The 16714-nt window shown below is 42.1% G+C and overlaps 1 protein-coding gene across 3 annotated transcripts in view; it reads left to right on the top strand.

Moving 5' to 3' along the window:
• Nucleotides 1-16714, top strand: part of COL8A1 (collagen type VIII alpha 1 chain) — a 99089-nt gene that overhangs the window by 64755 nt on the left and 17620 nt on the right. The gene's annotated exons all lie outside the window — the stretch shown is intronic.

The following is a 16714-nucleotide window of genomic DNA, read 5'->3' as shown; positions in this document are numbered from 1 at the left end:
CTAAAAACATATATGTCACATATAAAGTAAATTGGCAGACATGAATGAATAGGCTCAGATTATAAGAAAGGATTTTGACTAAGCTTTGGAAAAAGCTTAAAATAATGTAGGGGACTGAAGGCTAAAATATACTGTATAAAGACTATAAAATGGAATTGGCTTGTCTAGTTTAATAAAAAGGACTAGGGGTGACGTGATAGCAGTGTTCCAATAACTCAGAGTTTGCCACAAGAAGAGGGAACCAAGCTATTCTCCAAAGTACCTGAAGACTCTACTGGAGACTCTAGAAAGAGTGCAGAGAAGAGCAACAAAGATGATTAGGGGTCTGGACACTATAACATATGAAGAACAGTTGCAGGAACTGGGTATGTCTAGTTTAATAGAAAGAAGGACTAGGGGAGACATGATAGCGGTGTTCCAATATCTCAGGGGTTGCCACAAAGAAGAGGGAGTCAAACTATTCTCCAAATCACCTGAGGGTAGAACAAGAAGCAATGGGTGGAAACTAATCAAGGAGAGAAGCAACTTAGAACTGAGGAGAAACTTCCTGACAGTTAGAACAATTAATCAGTGGAACAGCTTGCCTCCAGAGGTTGTAAATGCCCCAACACTGGAAGTCTTTAAGAAGATGTTGGATAGCCATTTGTCTGAAACGGTATAGGGTTTCCTGCCTAGGCAGGGGGTTGGACTAGAAGACCTCCAAGGTCCCTTCCAACTCTGCTATTGTATTGTGAAGACAGGACAAGAAGCAATGGGATAAAACTAATCATATTTATATAAATACCATTTAGCTAAATGGGTAAAGAGACCATATATGATTTAAGTCTCCTTTTTAAAAAAATCTGTTCCTGAATTATAAATAAAGTTTATTTCATGAGCCATAGTTTTTGAGATTGGATGAATCATTGTGCTTTTTATGTAGAACAGAAGAAGCAGTATCAAAAAACCATCATTCCTTTTTTTAAACTTTTAATTGGAAAACTTTAAATAAGTAGACATTAGCTCATAGTGTCCGCAGTCTTTAAAAAACCTATGACTATTGTCTGGTCCTAAGTGAGATTTTTGGAAGAAACATTTATTTCGTTAAGAAAACACTTCCTGTATTCTGTATCAGAGAGAGAAAGAGAGAGGGAGAACTAGAATATGTTGGAAGAAAAATACAGATAATTTTCTTTTCAGGTGCATTTCCTGCTTAATTTTATGAAGTCAGGCCTAAATACCAATTAAATTCCTGCACCTTACTCCAAAGAAGTGATATGAGCTATAGATTTTATGTTAAAAACCCAATCTTTTGTAAATTAAAACTGGAGAAGATTACAAATAATGACAGAAAACAAAATAAACCTTAGGCAAAAAATAAGCACCAGTTACCACGAAGGGTCCTTGGTGCAAACAATCAACCAATGGAACAGCTTGCCTTCGGAAGTTGTGGGGGCTTCATCACTTGAGACTTTCAAGAAAAGATTGGACTGCCATTTGTCATAAATGGTGTAGGGTCTCCTGCTTGAGCAGGGGTGGGGGTTGGACTAGATGACCTATAAAGTCCCTTCCAACTCTATTAAACAGTTAATCTGAGCTAGGTTGTTTTCTTGCAAACATGTCATTAGCCAAACTAGATAATCTCACCAGTGCTAAGGACCATATCAAGTTCAGTGACCGTATAAAGTCATCCTGTTCCCATAGAAAGGAAAATCCTCCAACATTTGTCACCTTCCTGCAATTTATTTTATTTTATTTATTTATTTATTTCTTAGATTTTTAGACCGCCCCCTCTCCCAGCAAGGGACTCGGGGCGGTGTACAGTCAATGCAAATAAAATACAGTCATAACAATAAAATACATTTAAAATACATTTGGAGGGGGAGATAGACTGTACAAGAAATAAATATATTCTAAAACCCTAAAAACATCCCAATTAAAACCCCAAACCCAATTAAAATAAATCCCCGGGAGGTAAAACTAAGAAAGTGCCAGGCCAGCTGATTGAAATAGGTGAGTCTTTAACTTTTGACGGAAAGAACGGAGGTCGGTGGTAGTTCGAATGTCAGGGGGGAGGTCATTCCAGAGGGTTGGGCCCATCACAGAGAAGGACCTACTCCTAGGTGTCGCCCGCTGGCATTGTCTAGCGGACGGCACCAGGAGGAGCCCCTCCCTGTGTGAGCGGATAGGTCGCAGGGACGTGTGTGGTAGGATGCGATCCTGCAGATAACTAGGTCCTATGCCATGGAGCGCTTTAAAGATGGTGATCAATACCTTGAAACGCACCCGAAAGGCCACAGGTAGCCAGTGCAGCTCGCGCAGGAGAGGTGTTACGTGGGAGTAACGTGTACTCCCCATAATAACCCGCGCGGCTGCGTTCTGAACTAGCTGCAGTCTCCGGATGCGTCCCAAGGAAAACCCCATGTAGAGGGCATTGCAGTAGTCCAGGCGAGACGTCACCAGCGCATGAGTGACCGTGCGCAGGGCACTCCAGTCCAGTAGGGGGCGCAATTGGCGCACCAGGCGAACCTGGTGGAATGCCCCCCTTGCCACGGCTGCCACATGGTCCTCCATTGACAGCCGGGCATCAAGGAGGACGCCCAAATTGCGCGCCCGCTCCACAGGGGACAGTTGTTCGCCCCCTATGGCCAGCGATGGAGTCAGCTGGCTGAACCGAGGTGCCGGTACCCACAGCCACTCGGTCTTGGAGGGGTTGAGTTTGAGTCTGTTGTCCCCCATCCAGACCCCGACGGCTTCCAAACACCGGGACATCACTTCGACAGCCTCGTTGGGGTGGTTTGGGGTTGAAATGTACAGCTGAGTATCATCAGCGTACAGGTGGTACTCAACCCCAAAACCACGGATGATCTCACCCAGCGGCTTCACATATGCGTTGAACAGGAGAGGCGAGAGGACCGACCCCTGTGGCACCCCACAAGTGAGTGGCCTCAGGGACGACCTCTGCCCCCCTGTCAACACACATTGCTTCCGGTCGGAGAGGTAGGAGCCGAACCACCGCAAAACGGTGCCTCCGACTCCCATCCCCTCCAACCGGCGCAATAGGATACCATGGTCGATGGTATCAAAAGCCGCCGAGAGGTCTAATAGGACCAGGATAGAGGAACAACCCCTATCTCTGGCCCTCCAGAGATCATCAACCAACGCGACCAAGGCTGTCTCAGTGCTGTGCCCGGGTCGGAAGCCGGACTGGCGTGGGTCTAGATAGTCGGATTCGTCCAGGTGTCGTGGAAATTGCTGCGCCACCACATTCTCAACAACCTTCGCCAAGAAGGGAAGGTTGGAGACTGGACGATAATTAGCTAGTTCCATTGGGTCGAGCGAAGGTCTCTTGAGCAAGGGTCTCACCACCGCCTCTTTCAAGGCAGTTGGTAAGTATCCCTCACCCAGTGAGGCGTTCACCAGGCCCAGGAGCCAGCCTCGTGTCACCTCCCAGGCTGCCAGTACCAGCCAGGAGGGGCACGGGTCCATTAAACATGTGGTGGGTCGCAGCCGTCCACGCAACCTGTCCAAATCCTCGGGGGCAACAGAGTCAAACTCCTCCCAGAATGGTCTCTCAAGACTCGCTGTTGGCGGCTCGTCTGGTCCACTGACGGAGGTCCACCCGCTCCGGATCTGATCGATTTTGTCCTGAAGATATTCCCCAAATTCCTCTGCTCTACCCTGTAAGGGTGTCTCCCGCGCCCCCTGCGATAAAAGGGAGCGGGTCACCCGAAACAGGGCGGCAGGGCGGTTATCCGCGGACGCAATAAGGGCAGCACAATGTCTACGTTTGGCCGCTCTTATTGCCACAAGGTAAGTCCGCAAATAGGCTCTTACCTGTGTTCGGTCAGATTCAGCAATGCCAAAAGATAAGCTTTCCACTTCCCTACAATGAACCAAGACAGGTCTTTGATAATTAAGGTTCCGGATTTTTATTAGATGTCTATACATTTAATGTGAACATATATTTATGGAAAAGTAAACCTGTGTCCTGGTTGATAAATAAAAATGTCGGGCTGATACATTGTTTTAAATGACTGTAAAACCATTAAAATGTCACAATAAATTGGGCTATTTCCCTCTAATGTTATGTAAGAAGCAGATTACCAGTTGAGTTCCAGGAGTTAAACTACAATAATTTGTTTGGTTTTCTCCAAGTGCATTACCACATTGTCAAAGCTTTTTCTTCTTAATTCATGAAAAACAGTTTAAAAGCTTTTTATTTTTTTTATTTTATGCCCACCATAGACTTCTTTTTTTAAAGAATTTTTTTTTATTTCAATTGAACAAAAACACACACAAAAAGAATCGTCCTTCAATACATCTTGTAGAAAGCGTGTCGATTGGTTACAAATAACTTTTGTGCATTTCTTCCATAGTCATTACTTGTAGTTCATAATAGATTATACACTTTAAATCAAAAATCTTTATATATCTTACCATCAATATATCACAATTCTCATTTGACTACAATTATTTAAATGTGCTTCTGCCTGAACTTATTCATACTTAAAAACACAACCACATAATGGCCCTTGTTAGCTATTTCAAAAATCCTCCAATAACATTAGACTTTTATGACATATTCTGAGTAAAAATCAATTAATAAAGTTTCTAAGCTTTTTTTTTCGCTGTTTAGAATATTATATCCAAGTTGCTTTTATCAATACCAGAACATGTATATATTATTAAACAATATCCATTAACATTTCATTATTGTTATTACAATTAGCTAAAAGTTAATTATTTATACCCCAACTCCTCTCGTCAAACCTCCCAAAAAACAAAACATTACACCTTTATGACAAAACCTAAATAGACTTCTTATACACACAGAGAGAGAGGAGAGAGAGAGAGAGAGAGAGAGAGAGAGAGAGAGAGAGAGAGAGAGAGAGAGAGAGAGAGAGAGAGAGAGAGAGCGAGCAGTGGGATTCCCTTCCCTACCGGTTCGCAAATGTGAGCAAACATGCCACGTCTGCCACACTGCTTTCTGTGCATGCGCAGTGCTCACGCATTAAGTCGGGGTGGGTGGGCAGAGCCTCCCGCAGCCGCTGCCTCCCGCAGCTGCCGCTATTGATTCATGCGAACCAGAGAGAACCAGCTGAATACTGTGTGTGTGTGTGTGGTGTGTGTGTGTGTGTGTATGTGTATCATAACAATAGAAAGTCCACAGTACTAAATGAAGAGAAAAAAAATCATATATATATATTACTGTTTGGATGAAGAGACATCCACCTGACTAGGGTAGAAGCCAGTAGTGGGTTGCCAATTTTTTCACTACTCGTCCGGGCGGGTGACTGAAGCCTCCCGCCGCCACTACTACCGGTTCGCCTGAACTGGAAGCAACCCACCCCTGGTAGAAGCTAATTGTAGAAACTGATAATTTACACAACTGCAATCAAGTGACTAATATAACTGACATAGCAAACCACTTAAAAGAAAATTTCAACTTTATACTACCGCAGGGCAGACTGCCATAGAAAAAATCCAAAGGAAGCCTCTTGAGGCCCTGTTAGGATTTAATAAGGGTAAGCTTTGAAAGCCTGAATCAAAAACTCATTCCTTCATAGACACATCTCTGGAATGAGAAAAATATGTCTATTAAAGTCAGCCTTAAGAAATTGAGAACATGCTGTTGATAGGAATTTATCCCCAAACCAAATCTTATATAGCAAGCTCTGTCTTCTAATCTTCCAAAGTTCTTTTAGTGTTTTGGCTTAATATTCTCTGCCAAGTGCATTTGTATCCAATCAAAATTTTATCTTTAACCAAAAGCAACAGTGGATTTGTCTCTGCCAAAAACAGGAGACTGCTCTTTTTTGGATTTCCTGCATGTAAATCCTACCAACTTCCCTCAGAAGCAGACATTGATATGTTGTGTTTGATAAACAACTACAAGGGTGTGTTAAAACTCCCATCTCCAATTTAGTGCCCTCCAGATGTGTTAGACAAAAACTCTTATCATTTGTCAACAGGTGGCTTAAGAATTATGGGCACCAAACCCCAACCCAACCTCTGCTAAAGGTGTAAAAGGCCGCAGTGGAAGTTGACAGGCAATGGGAAATTAATTAAGAAATAAAACTCTCTGAAAATAAGCGTTGTGGCAAAATTAGGATGGTTTAACAGTTCTTAAAAGCCTAACATTTTTTTAAATAAAACCTCTATTATGCGAAAATATTAGTCTGTGAAGGATTTAGATTTTCTACTGAAACAATGAAGTATTTTAAGAATGTGTTTGTATGGGTCTCCATTTTTCCTGTCTGTGTTGGATTCCTTTGCTGCGATCCAGGATAGAACTGGCCCTACTTTACATTATGAAATGGCTATAAAGGTACGTACTTTGTGGGAAAATACATGTGTTAGAAATCATTGAAACTAGAGGAAAAAGAAATACATTTCCAATACGTTACAAATAAAGAACTATTTGTGATGCGCACTCCTGTTTCAACTACAAAATGAAGGGAAATATTTATGGGAAACTCAAGGGTACTTGTTTCAACATATTGGTTTTAATTAAGATATAATAAGGACACAAAGTTGTCTGGGTTTCAACTATTGATGTTTCTTCATAATCTCAGATGCATAGGACCATAGCTCAGTGATGGTGTATAGTTGCATGGAGAAGTCCCTGGGTTCAATGAACTCTACTTAATAGTTCCAAAACAACAATAACAACAAAAACAAATAGTAGAAAAGATTTTTGCATAAAACAGGACAATAATGAATTTCCAAACCAACTTCATTAATGTGTGTATGCAAATACATATTAAATAACTTATGTAACATTTCAATCATAAAGTTAACTTTAGACCGATCTTAAAGTTGGTTTAGAAATCTCAGTTAATATAGAAGGTCATGTCAACATGAAATCAGAGTGTATGTAATCCTAAATGATAATATTTAATTATAAATGGCTGATTTACACAAATCTTTCTGTTGTCTGGATTTCTACATGAGTAAAATCTCATGATGTAAGATAGAAGATTGTTCCAGGCTGATATTCATCAGATTTAAATTTGGAAAAAAAAGAGATTTGAAACTTTCAATCTGTGGAATGATCTTTGAATTTATGTCAAATTTCTAAGCTTAGTTTATTTCTTAACCCCAAGATTCTGTTTGACTCAAAACTCAGGAATTGGAATGAAGCCTAATAATGCCTTGTAACATGAATTTTGGACAAAAAAGGCAGTAATAGTAGTGCCTGCCTTGATGGAACTTTCTCTCTATGACAAACAGCAATGTTCTCCCTTGAACTTGCTCATGAACTTAGAGGTGACAGTTTCAAGAAAAGAGCTCAAAGTTTACTTAAGCAGTTTCTTTCATTCCTCACTTTTTTTTTTTTTTTTGAGAAATGTCGCTAAATAAGTAATGCCCAAGAAAAGATCCTGGCTAAGAGCCTGAGTAATGATGCGTAAGGATGCATCATGGGTAGTGAGCAAAGTTCACAGTTTGCAGTGAAAGGTTGTCAGGAATTCATGCATTCTTAGCATCGTTCTTCAATCAAGAGGAATGCATCAGACTTAAAGCCTGATATATCTACTCCAAAGCTGAGACAGAATAGGGAGGATAAAGCAGATGACAGACGTATGAAAAGTCTTTTTATATGGTCTGTATCATTGCAGCCACTCAAACAATTATATCGACAGAAACACCAAGGGACCATTTGTTTTTATTTCAATACTTTATTTAGCCATTTGAAAGGCACTTTGAATGGTTTAAAATGTCTTTCTTCTTCTTTCTAGAAACCCTTTAAAAGCTGTAAATTAACAAATGCATTTAACATGCAGCATAGTGGCAAGGCTGCTGTGATTTAAATGAGTTTAAAATGCAAAAGTACATATTTCAGAAAACGTTTATGAGGCTGGCAAGCAGGATTTCCCAAACAAGAGTATGGGGCAGGGGGAACAAACTGAAAGGAATATAAGGCCTATAATCTTCCTTGGCTAAGAAAGAGAGATACGCAAAGACCACCCCCCAGAGTCGGACACAAATGGACATGGGAAACCTTTACCTTTAATCTGAAGGTGAGTTTCTCGACTTTCTTAGGGCTACCAAATCTGGACTGCAAAAAACTAGACTTTTGGGTAGTAACAGAAAAATATAGAAATTGTAACCCTTGGCTATCAGCTAACAGTTTTTGGGATTTTTGTACTCTTAATTTGGTAGCCCTAGTTTCCCAGTAAGTGTGGTTGATAATAGGGAATGAGTCCTTAATATGTTCACATAATATATCTGGGAAAGATATTTCTCTTTGCATACTACTCGAGTCTCTGCTACTATGCATGGAAATGCCCCTATGGATGCTCACTGGCATTAACAACGCCTGCCCAGATTTAATTTTTTTTTAAACTATTATTTTCATTGAAGAAAAGTGGAATGCTGGCATGCTGCAATCAGAGGACCAGGCTTTCAGCATAATATGTACTTCCAGGAATGCCTCTGGATGTCTCTTGGAAAAGGAAATGCTGCAGCCTTATTTGGAAGTATGTCTAACTGCCAGAAAAAAGACAGCTGAAAATATAGACAGCTTCCGAGAAAGCTAGAGAAGTTAATAGTTACCACCTTTTCATTTGGTAAAAGAACCATTATTTGATTGGCCATATGTGCCATGTTAAGATTGGAATATACACACTTGAAATGCTGCACCCAGTTCTGATCACTATGATACAAAAGAGATACTGCAACTTTAAACCAGTGATGGCTAACCTTTTCTGGACCAAATTTCCAAAGCACGTGCACAAACCCCCAAAATGCCCCCATGCAAGCACATCTTTCCCCCCGCAATGGTATAGAGTCTCCTGTTCAAGGAACTGGTTGGACTTGAAGACCTCCAAGGTCCCTTCCAGTTCTGTTCTTCTGTTAAGGTGCATAAAAATGCTAATAATATCTTCAAATTTTCCCATAGGTACCAAAAAAATTGAGGAGACCAGGCAGTGGTGGGATTCAGCCAATTTGCATCTATTTAGGAGAATCGGTTATTAACTTTCTAAGCAGTTGGGAGAACCAGTTGTTGGAAGAAATCTCATTTTGTTTTTTTGTTTTCACTTTACAGGGCTAATCCTGTAAGGAAGGCAGGAAGTAAACATTCTGGTGTTGTTTCTAGCCTAATCTTTATTGCCCTGCTTACAGATACTGCCTCTCTAGTTAACCCGTCTTACATTGTGATGTGACTGGGTGGCCACGCCCACCCAGTCATATGACCACCAACCCCACCCCCTGCCCATCTGGTCATTAGGGCAGAGAACTATTTGTTAAATTATTTGAATTCCACCACTCAACCCAGGCTTTAAACAGGATTAATGCAGATGGGAAACATGCAGGGACTTTACAATTTACATAGGATTTAAAATAAGAGTGAAACAATTTTTTCCAGTTGCACTCTCCCCTGGGCAGCCCGATCCGTGATTATGGAAAGACTATAAGTCTGAATTGATTCAGTACAGGAGGGCTGTTACATTCAATTTATTTTAAGTAGCACAATTGTTTAACTACAAGGTCATAAAAATGTCTTGAGATGTTTCTAAAACAGTACACTGGGATGTGATCAACTGTAAACTTGACGTCTGTTTGGAGCATTAACAAAGATAATTCCCGTGCCAAAAAGATGAGGTCATGACGGCTCTACTCAATAGTCATTGCTTTAAAAAATGGTCCTGTGAATTTGCCTTCAGGGTCCTTTCCGCATTACACAATACTTAAAAGAAAAAAAAATCTTCATTTTGTTTTAAAGGCAACATTGTGCATAGCATTCACATTATGTTTTCCGTGTAGCAACCTTGTGATGTCTAGTGTAACCAGGGGAGGCTCAAATGGTTATTTATTTGACTTACCAAAGTTGGATCTTCCAGATGTTCTGAGCATCAATTCCCAGAATTCTAACCTATCATGGGAATTGGATGAAGACATCTGGAGGGTACTAGACTGATGTCTATGACAATATTATAGAGGTCATTTCAAGCAAACTGTCTATGTAAAATTGAATGGACCACGGCTACCATCTAGTGATCAGATTTATGAAATTCAGTAAACAGAAAGACTACCTGCAGAATCCTCCACCTATTGGTGCAGTTTCATAAGCAAACCACCCCATAGTTAATATAACCAACCTGTGTTCCTGTTTTCTGATTTTTTTCAAAGAAAGGCCATTCCATTAAACTCTTAATTACCAAGAGTATTAGGGCAGGAACTTTAACTGCAATTCAGATGATTCATTTTCAGTTCTACCTCCTTACGTCTATGCTTAGCATCAGTACTTTATTTCAGTCGAACACTTGACATTACAAACTTCTGTCTCTATTGCGTCTAGGAGTTTAATATATGTTCATGGATCTTTCAACATTCTGGTGTTTGTGTTTACTCTGTTTAGGATTCAGTGACATGCGGTGAGGTTTATGGCTGGTGAGGCACTGACACAGTGGTGGGTTTAAAATATTTTTAGCCTTATGGACTTCAACTCCCAGAATTCCACAGTCAGGCATGCTCAGTTCCAATTTAAAACGACAGCATTTGTTTTTCTCCTTTGCGAAATAAGTTAAGCCTAAAGTCAGACTAGATGAGGCATGCAGTTCTCCTGCCTCATAGTAGAGGACGTTTTTTTAGAGGCTTTTTTTTAACAGTTAAGCAGACTCATCCACGGTGAGGCAGCAACTAGCTCAGCTTTTTCCTTTTACGTTTTTTTTTTCTTTTCATGATGAGAGCGGCGAGGCTGTGCCTCATTTGCCTCACCTGACTGCACGTCACTGTTAGGATTTTGCTTCACACTCTTTCCTGTTTATACTATCTTGAAAGGCTTCTGCAGGCTTAAACAAAATATTCATATCTATGCTCCAAAATTCCAAATGACCATTAAAAAGCAGGAGCAAATAATAGTCTGTGTATCACCTTACTGCCATAGAATGATTATTAGCATTTCAACATTATGATTATGGCACCACCAGGTTCCAAATTTGCAGCCATTTAAAAGCCTGCTATATAGAGGATTGCGCCAAAGTCCCATGACATAATGATCATAGCCATTCAGAGGGATTTCTGCATGAAGACTTACTGCTTATAGCACTATAGTTTTCAAACTGCTCTATCCAGGGGTAATTCATTGACAGACCACCCATCCTTAAGCAAAGTTTCAGAAAATATTTTCCCCCTTTGGAAAGCTTTTAGAGAAATGTAGATAAATATATGTAGACAGGCAATTCTTTTGTGGGAGGGAATGAAAGGATTTTTTTTGTCAATTAAAGATCTGTGCAAACTCAGAAGTCCTAGAATTAGGAAGTATGAACAGGATAAAAAGCACTCAGCTACTCATAAGCTTAGAAACCACATGGTTTTGATTGTGCTTAAGTACATGTAACTATTAATAGCTTCAATCAGTCCACCACAGAATCATCACTGTATGTTGTGGATCATCGGGCACCATACTAGTCATGTCCATGTTCATAGATATGTTTTTTTTTAAAAAAAACTTCCTTGGCCAGGGCTAAAAAGAATGACTGGCCCAAAGTAATCCAGCCAGATTTTTGTGCTTAAGGATGGACTAAATTTAGGTTTAGATTTTCAGAACAATTTTAAACAACATAAAACAATAGTATGACATGGGGAACAATAAACTAGCAAACCATTTAAATGTTTGTGGAAAAGATATTTACGTACTAATATATGTATTCATTTATTCATTCATTCAGTTCATATAGTCGCTTATCTCAAACCCATGACTTTGGATGGCAAATAATCATAAAAACAATTAAAACATGTCACAAAAAGAGATTAAATAAAAATAGCAGCCAAGAGATATAATGCATCAGTGTCAGCATAACCAGGAAGTGGGGCTCTTCACATATTCAGGACCAATGCCTGGGCATATAACCAGGTCTTCAAGGCCTTCTAAAAGGCCAACAGGGTTAGGACCATCCTACTCCAGAAAGATAGGATGTTCCAGAAGGGAGGTGCTAAAGCAGAAAAGGCACAACTCCTAGTCCCTGCCATCCAACATCTCTGGTGGGACCCACAGTATGCCCATCCTGCCAGACCAGATTGGATGGGTAGAAATGACTGGAAGAACTAGAAGATAACCCAGTTGCAAACCATGAAGATCTTTAAAGATGACAACCAGCACTTTCAATTGTATTCAGAAACAATGCAGCCAACACAGCTCCTGAAACGGAACAGTCGACACCATTTACAATCTGTGCAGCTTCATTTGTGTTCCATCTGAAGTTTCCAAATATTCCTCAACAACAGCCTCATATACAGTAGAGCCAGAGGTGGTATTTTGCCATTTTACCCCGGTTTGGGTGAACTGGTAGCAGCGATGGTGAAAGGCTCCACCTTCCCTCCCAGACATCATCACGGATGCTCTGCGCATGCGCAGAAGCGCCGCATGCTCCCAGTTCCGAACCGGTAGTGAAGATAAGAGGATACCATTACTGAGTAGAAACCTTTGCAATAGTTCAAGTAGGAGGTTGCGGGGGCATAAGTGAGCAGAGCCTTCTAGTTCAGGAATGGGCATAACTGGCACAAAGGACAAAAAAGCACTCAGCTACTCCCCCAAGACCATAAGTCTGGTGACATCCAGAGCCAACCTAGCAATAACATGCAGAAAGTCAGGCAGCAGAGAGTCTGGTACAGAGGTGGGTTTTAGCTGGTCCGGTCCGGTACATGCATACAGGTGCCAGAAATCCAGCCTGCATTTGCATATTAGGTCCTCTGGAGGCCCCGTATTGGAATGGTCTCTCCCCTGGTCTGCTCCCCCCCTCGTTCCGCCTGCCCACCTGGTTGCTGCTCTCTCTCTCTCTCACTCTGTCTGTCTGCACCATGCTTGCCCTGCCCACCCACTTCCTATTCAGCTGTTGGAAAAAGCCCGCACTACCTTCTCTTTGACAAGCGCCTTGCAAAACCAGGACTTTGCAAACCACTTCTCAAAGAGAAGGAATGGGGGAGGTGGACGGACTTCTTCAGATGAGCCCAGAATGGCCTCTTTGCCTCCACTGCTCTCCTTCCCACACTGCATGTGTGGCCTCGAGGGGAAGATGTCCTACCAAGGCAACAACATCCCTGAGATCACAGTGAGGTGAAGGGCCCTCAGGCATATTCTGCTGACCTTGGGCGGTCTAGGTGGGTGAGTAGGAAGCTCCAAACATCTGGCAAGAAGGGGATGGGGTGCCTGGCAGGGGGCGCAGCTTCCCTTTCAGCCTCCAAAGCCACACTCAGCCTGCTCAGCTCCCAAAGATGCTCTCCCAGCCAGCCACCGATTTATAAACAGAAATTAGCCATTTTTTTAAACTTTCCATTTCAATGAGAATTTAAGAAGTTTTAGAAAAATTATCATTGAAATACAAAGTTTAAAAGAAGTTGGTTAATTTCCATTTATAAAGGTGACATGCATGAGCTGCTGAGTGACCCAGCGCCTGGCCAGGAAGGGGCACCAGGAGAAAGTGGGACTGCCAAAAGTCCAACTGCAGCCAGCAATGGGGCATGAAGGAGAGGCCACACAGTTGAACTGGAAGCGTCTCCTGGTTGGTGAGCTGGTGGGGAGATTGTGCGGGCCTGGAGGCAGCAGGGAGGTGGGCGCTGAGGCTGCCCTGGGCACCTGCAGTGGGTGGCAGCCTGCCGCCCACAGTTCTCGGAAGAAGGAGGCAGGGAAGCGAGCCTGGGCCTCATTTCTTCCTCCTTCCTGGGGACATCCAGCCTCTTCCACCACTGTACCCTTCACTCACCTTCTACCCAGAGGCTCTGCCAGTGGGGAACCTCCCATTTTGCCTCCTGAGAGAAGCTCAGGAGAGATACACACACAGCCACAAGCCTCCCAAGGAGGACACTGGATATCCGGGAGTGGTGGTGGGCCCCGCTGCTGCTGCTGCTGCTCCTGGTAATGCAGGCTTCTTGGAGAGCATTAAGTTGAAGGGCACTGATTCCAGCAGCTGCGTTTTGCCTTGAAACTTGATGTCCCAGCAATCCGAAAGGGACATTCTCCCAGCGGCATCTCAGGCGCTCCCACCCTTAGCCGGGAGGGAGTAAGTATGGCTGGGCACAGTTTGGAGCCTCCCGGCTCCCCTCAGATCATCAGGGGGCCTCGCACGCCTGCTCAATTACATGGCCTGCGTGCTTCTAGCAGGAATGGGACACATGGGGATCTTAATGTAGTAGGGCAGGGGAGGCTGGAACAGGAGATTCCCTGATGCTCATGACCGCGGCCGCTGCTTAGGAGAAAATCAGCTGGAATCTCAAGTGAGAGCCGCAGGGCGAGACTCAAGCAACAAAATGGGTCACTATGGGCATAAAAAGTGCCAACAGATCGCCTCCCACGTTCCAGGAACCTACCAACCAAATAAATAAATAAAGTTGGCTTTGCTTCCTTGCACAGCAAGAGAGAAAGTTGCCTGAGATGCCTCTGGGAGAATGTCCCCTTTGGGTTGCCAGGACAACAAGTTTCAAGGTAACTGCTGGAATCGGTACACCTGCAACTTAATGCCCTCCGAGAAGCCTGTGTTACCAGGTGCAGCAGCAGCAGCAGTAGGCACTACCACCATCTTCTGGTGTCCAGCATCCTCCTTGGGAGGCTAGCGGCCATTTGCGCATCTCTCCCAAACTTCTCTCGGGAGGCGACTGCCGGCAGAGCCTCCAGGTGGAAGGCGAGTGAAGGGTGTAGTGGCGGGAGAGGCTGGCCACCCTCGAAGCCAGCTCTCAAGGAAGGAGGCAGAAAACGGTATAGGGTTTCCTGCCTAGGCAGGGGGTTGGACTAGAAGACCTCCAAGGTCCCTTCCAACTCTACTATTGTATTGTATTGTATTGTAAATGAGGCCCGGGGCCTCCTTCCTCCAAGAGCTGTCGGCGGCAGGGAAAATGAGGCTTCTTTGCCAGCCTCCCAGCTGGCAAAATAAAAAGGGTCTGTGTATGCGAGAGAGAGGGGGGCGAGAGAGAAAGAGAAAGAAAGAGAAAGATTAAGAGAGAAAGAGCGGAAGGAAGGAAGAGAGAGAGAGAGAGAACAAAAGAGAAAGGCAAAGATAGAAAGAGAAAGAAGGAAAGAGAAATAAAGAAAGTTGGAGAGAGACACACAAGAAAGAAGGAAGGAAGGAAGTGTGGGAGAGAGACGAAAGAAAGAAAGAAAGAAAGGAAGGAAGGAAGGAAGGAAGGAAGGAAGGAAGGAAGGAAGGAAGGAGGAAGAAAGAAAAAGAAAGAAAGAAGGGAAAGAAAGAAAAAGAAAGATAACTTATGATCACAATTGAGCCCAAAATTTTGGTTGCTAAGCAAAAGCGTTGTTAAATGAGTTTCAACACATTTTACAAGTTGCCCACTCCTGCGTGGTCACATGACTGCCAAGCCATGCCCACAAAATAGGCCACACCTACAGAATTGGTTTCTAAAAAAATTTGAAATCCACCACTGGTCTGGTACAACAGCAACAGTCTCAACTGAGCCTTTTTAGAACCCAAGACAAAATGTTTCAGCCCAGCAATCTGAAGAGCAGAACCTCCCAGATGTCTCCCATGAGTTTCAGATGACCACCACCACTCCACCATCCCTACACTGATGCCTGTCTGAATGTCAGCTGGGCATACCTCTAAAAGGAGCACTCCTCCCTCCTCTTCCAGCCAGGTCTATATGACAGGGGCAACAATCTTTTGCTTTCATATACAAATGAAGACACCATCTTTGAATGTTCAGTGTTATATTTACCACTAACAAATAAATTCACTCTGCCAGTCCCATCTTATATGAATATATGAATTTCAGACTTAATATCCAACCCAATTTTGAGATATTTTTGCTTCTTCCCTCTTGCCTGATTTTTTTTTTTGTAATAGACTTTCTGATTTTAAAAAAACAAAAACAAAAAATAAAACATTCTTTTTGGTCACATTGGTGTCCCCAATAGAAGGAATGCCTAACTATGGGTGTTTTGTTCTTTCTGATGTTCATAAAGGCTGTGCCAATATGAGATCAGTAGAAATATCTACTACATCTTATGTTTCATTTTTCTCATCATACATAATTATTCTTGGATTAATCATACATCTGACAAAATGGATTACATCTTGTAACAAGATTGCTTGTTGTTTAAAAAGATTAGCACTTTGCTTGAAAAAGGCAGTTTACAAGATTATATGTCACAGAACATAATCAAATAGTTTACTTTAGTAATTTAGTAGAGTGTTTATTTTTTTAAAATGTGCAAAACTAAAAATGTAACCTGAAATCCATCAAGTAAACAAATAATGGTATTATTTCCATAAAATTTTCAAGGCAGCTCATAGAATAATCAAGTCAAAAATGGTGTTCCATTAAACCGAGCCCTTTATGTATTTATATAGCTTTGAAAAACCTTGCCCAATAAATAGCATTTGGTCTGAAGCAATTCTCTCCCAAAAATGTGTTTTATGACCATTGTAATCCCTTTGAAGCTGAGAGAATCTGAAAAGCACGTTTTTGTTATAATATTGACTAGTTTTGGCTTGGACTGTGGTTTTATTTGCAGGATCTTTGACTCCAGTGGTCCCTAATGTCTGGATGAGTTTGGGAACAGTAAAAAAAACAGTCAAAGAAAAAAGACATGTTAGTTGAACAAAAAATAATGCATAGCATGATCAGCCTAGCAAACACAGAAGCATCAAATCCTCCTCAACAAACCTTTTGGCTTTAGGGAAGATTTGGCAGGACTAGTTATTGGTTTGACATTTCTTCAAATAGAGAAGGAATAGTTTCACCATTCACATCACTCGCTCTTTCTCTTTTCTGTCCTGTT

Source organism: Natrix helvetica (genome assembly GCF_964273705.1).
Source record: "Natrix helvetica genome assembly, chromosome: 4".
Taxonomy (NCBI): Eukaryota; Metazoa; Chordata; class Lepidosauria; order Squamata; family Natricidae; genus Natrix; species Natrix helvetica.
This window is presented reverse-complemented; position numbering and strand designations above follow the sequence as displayed.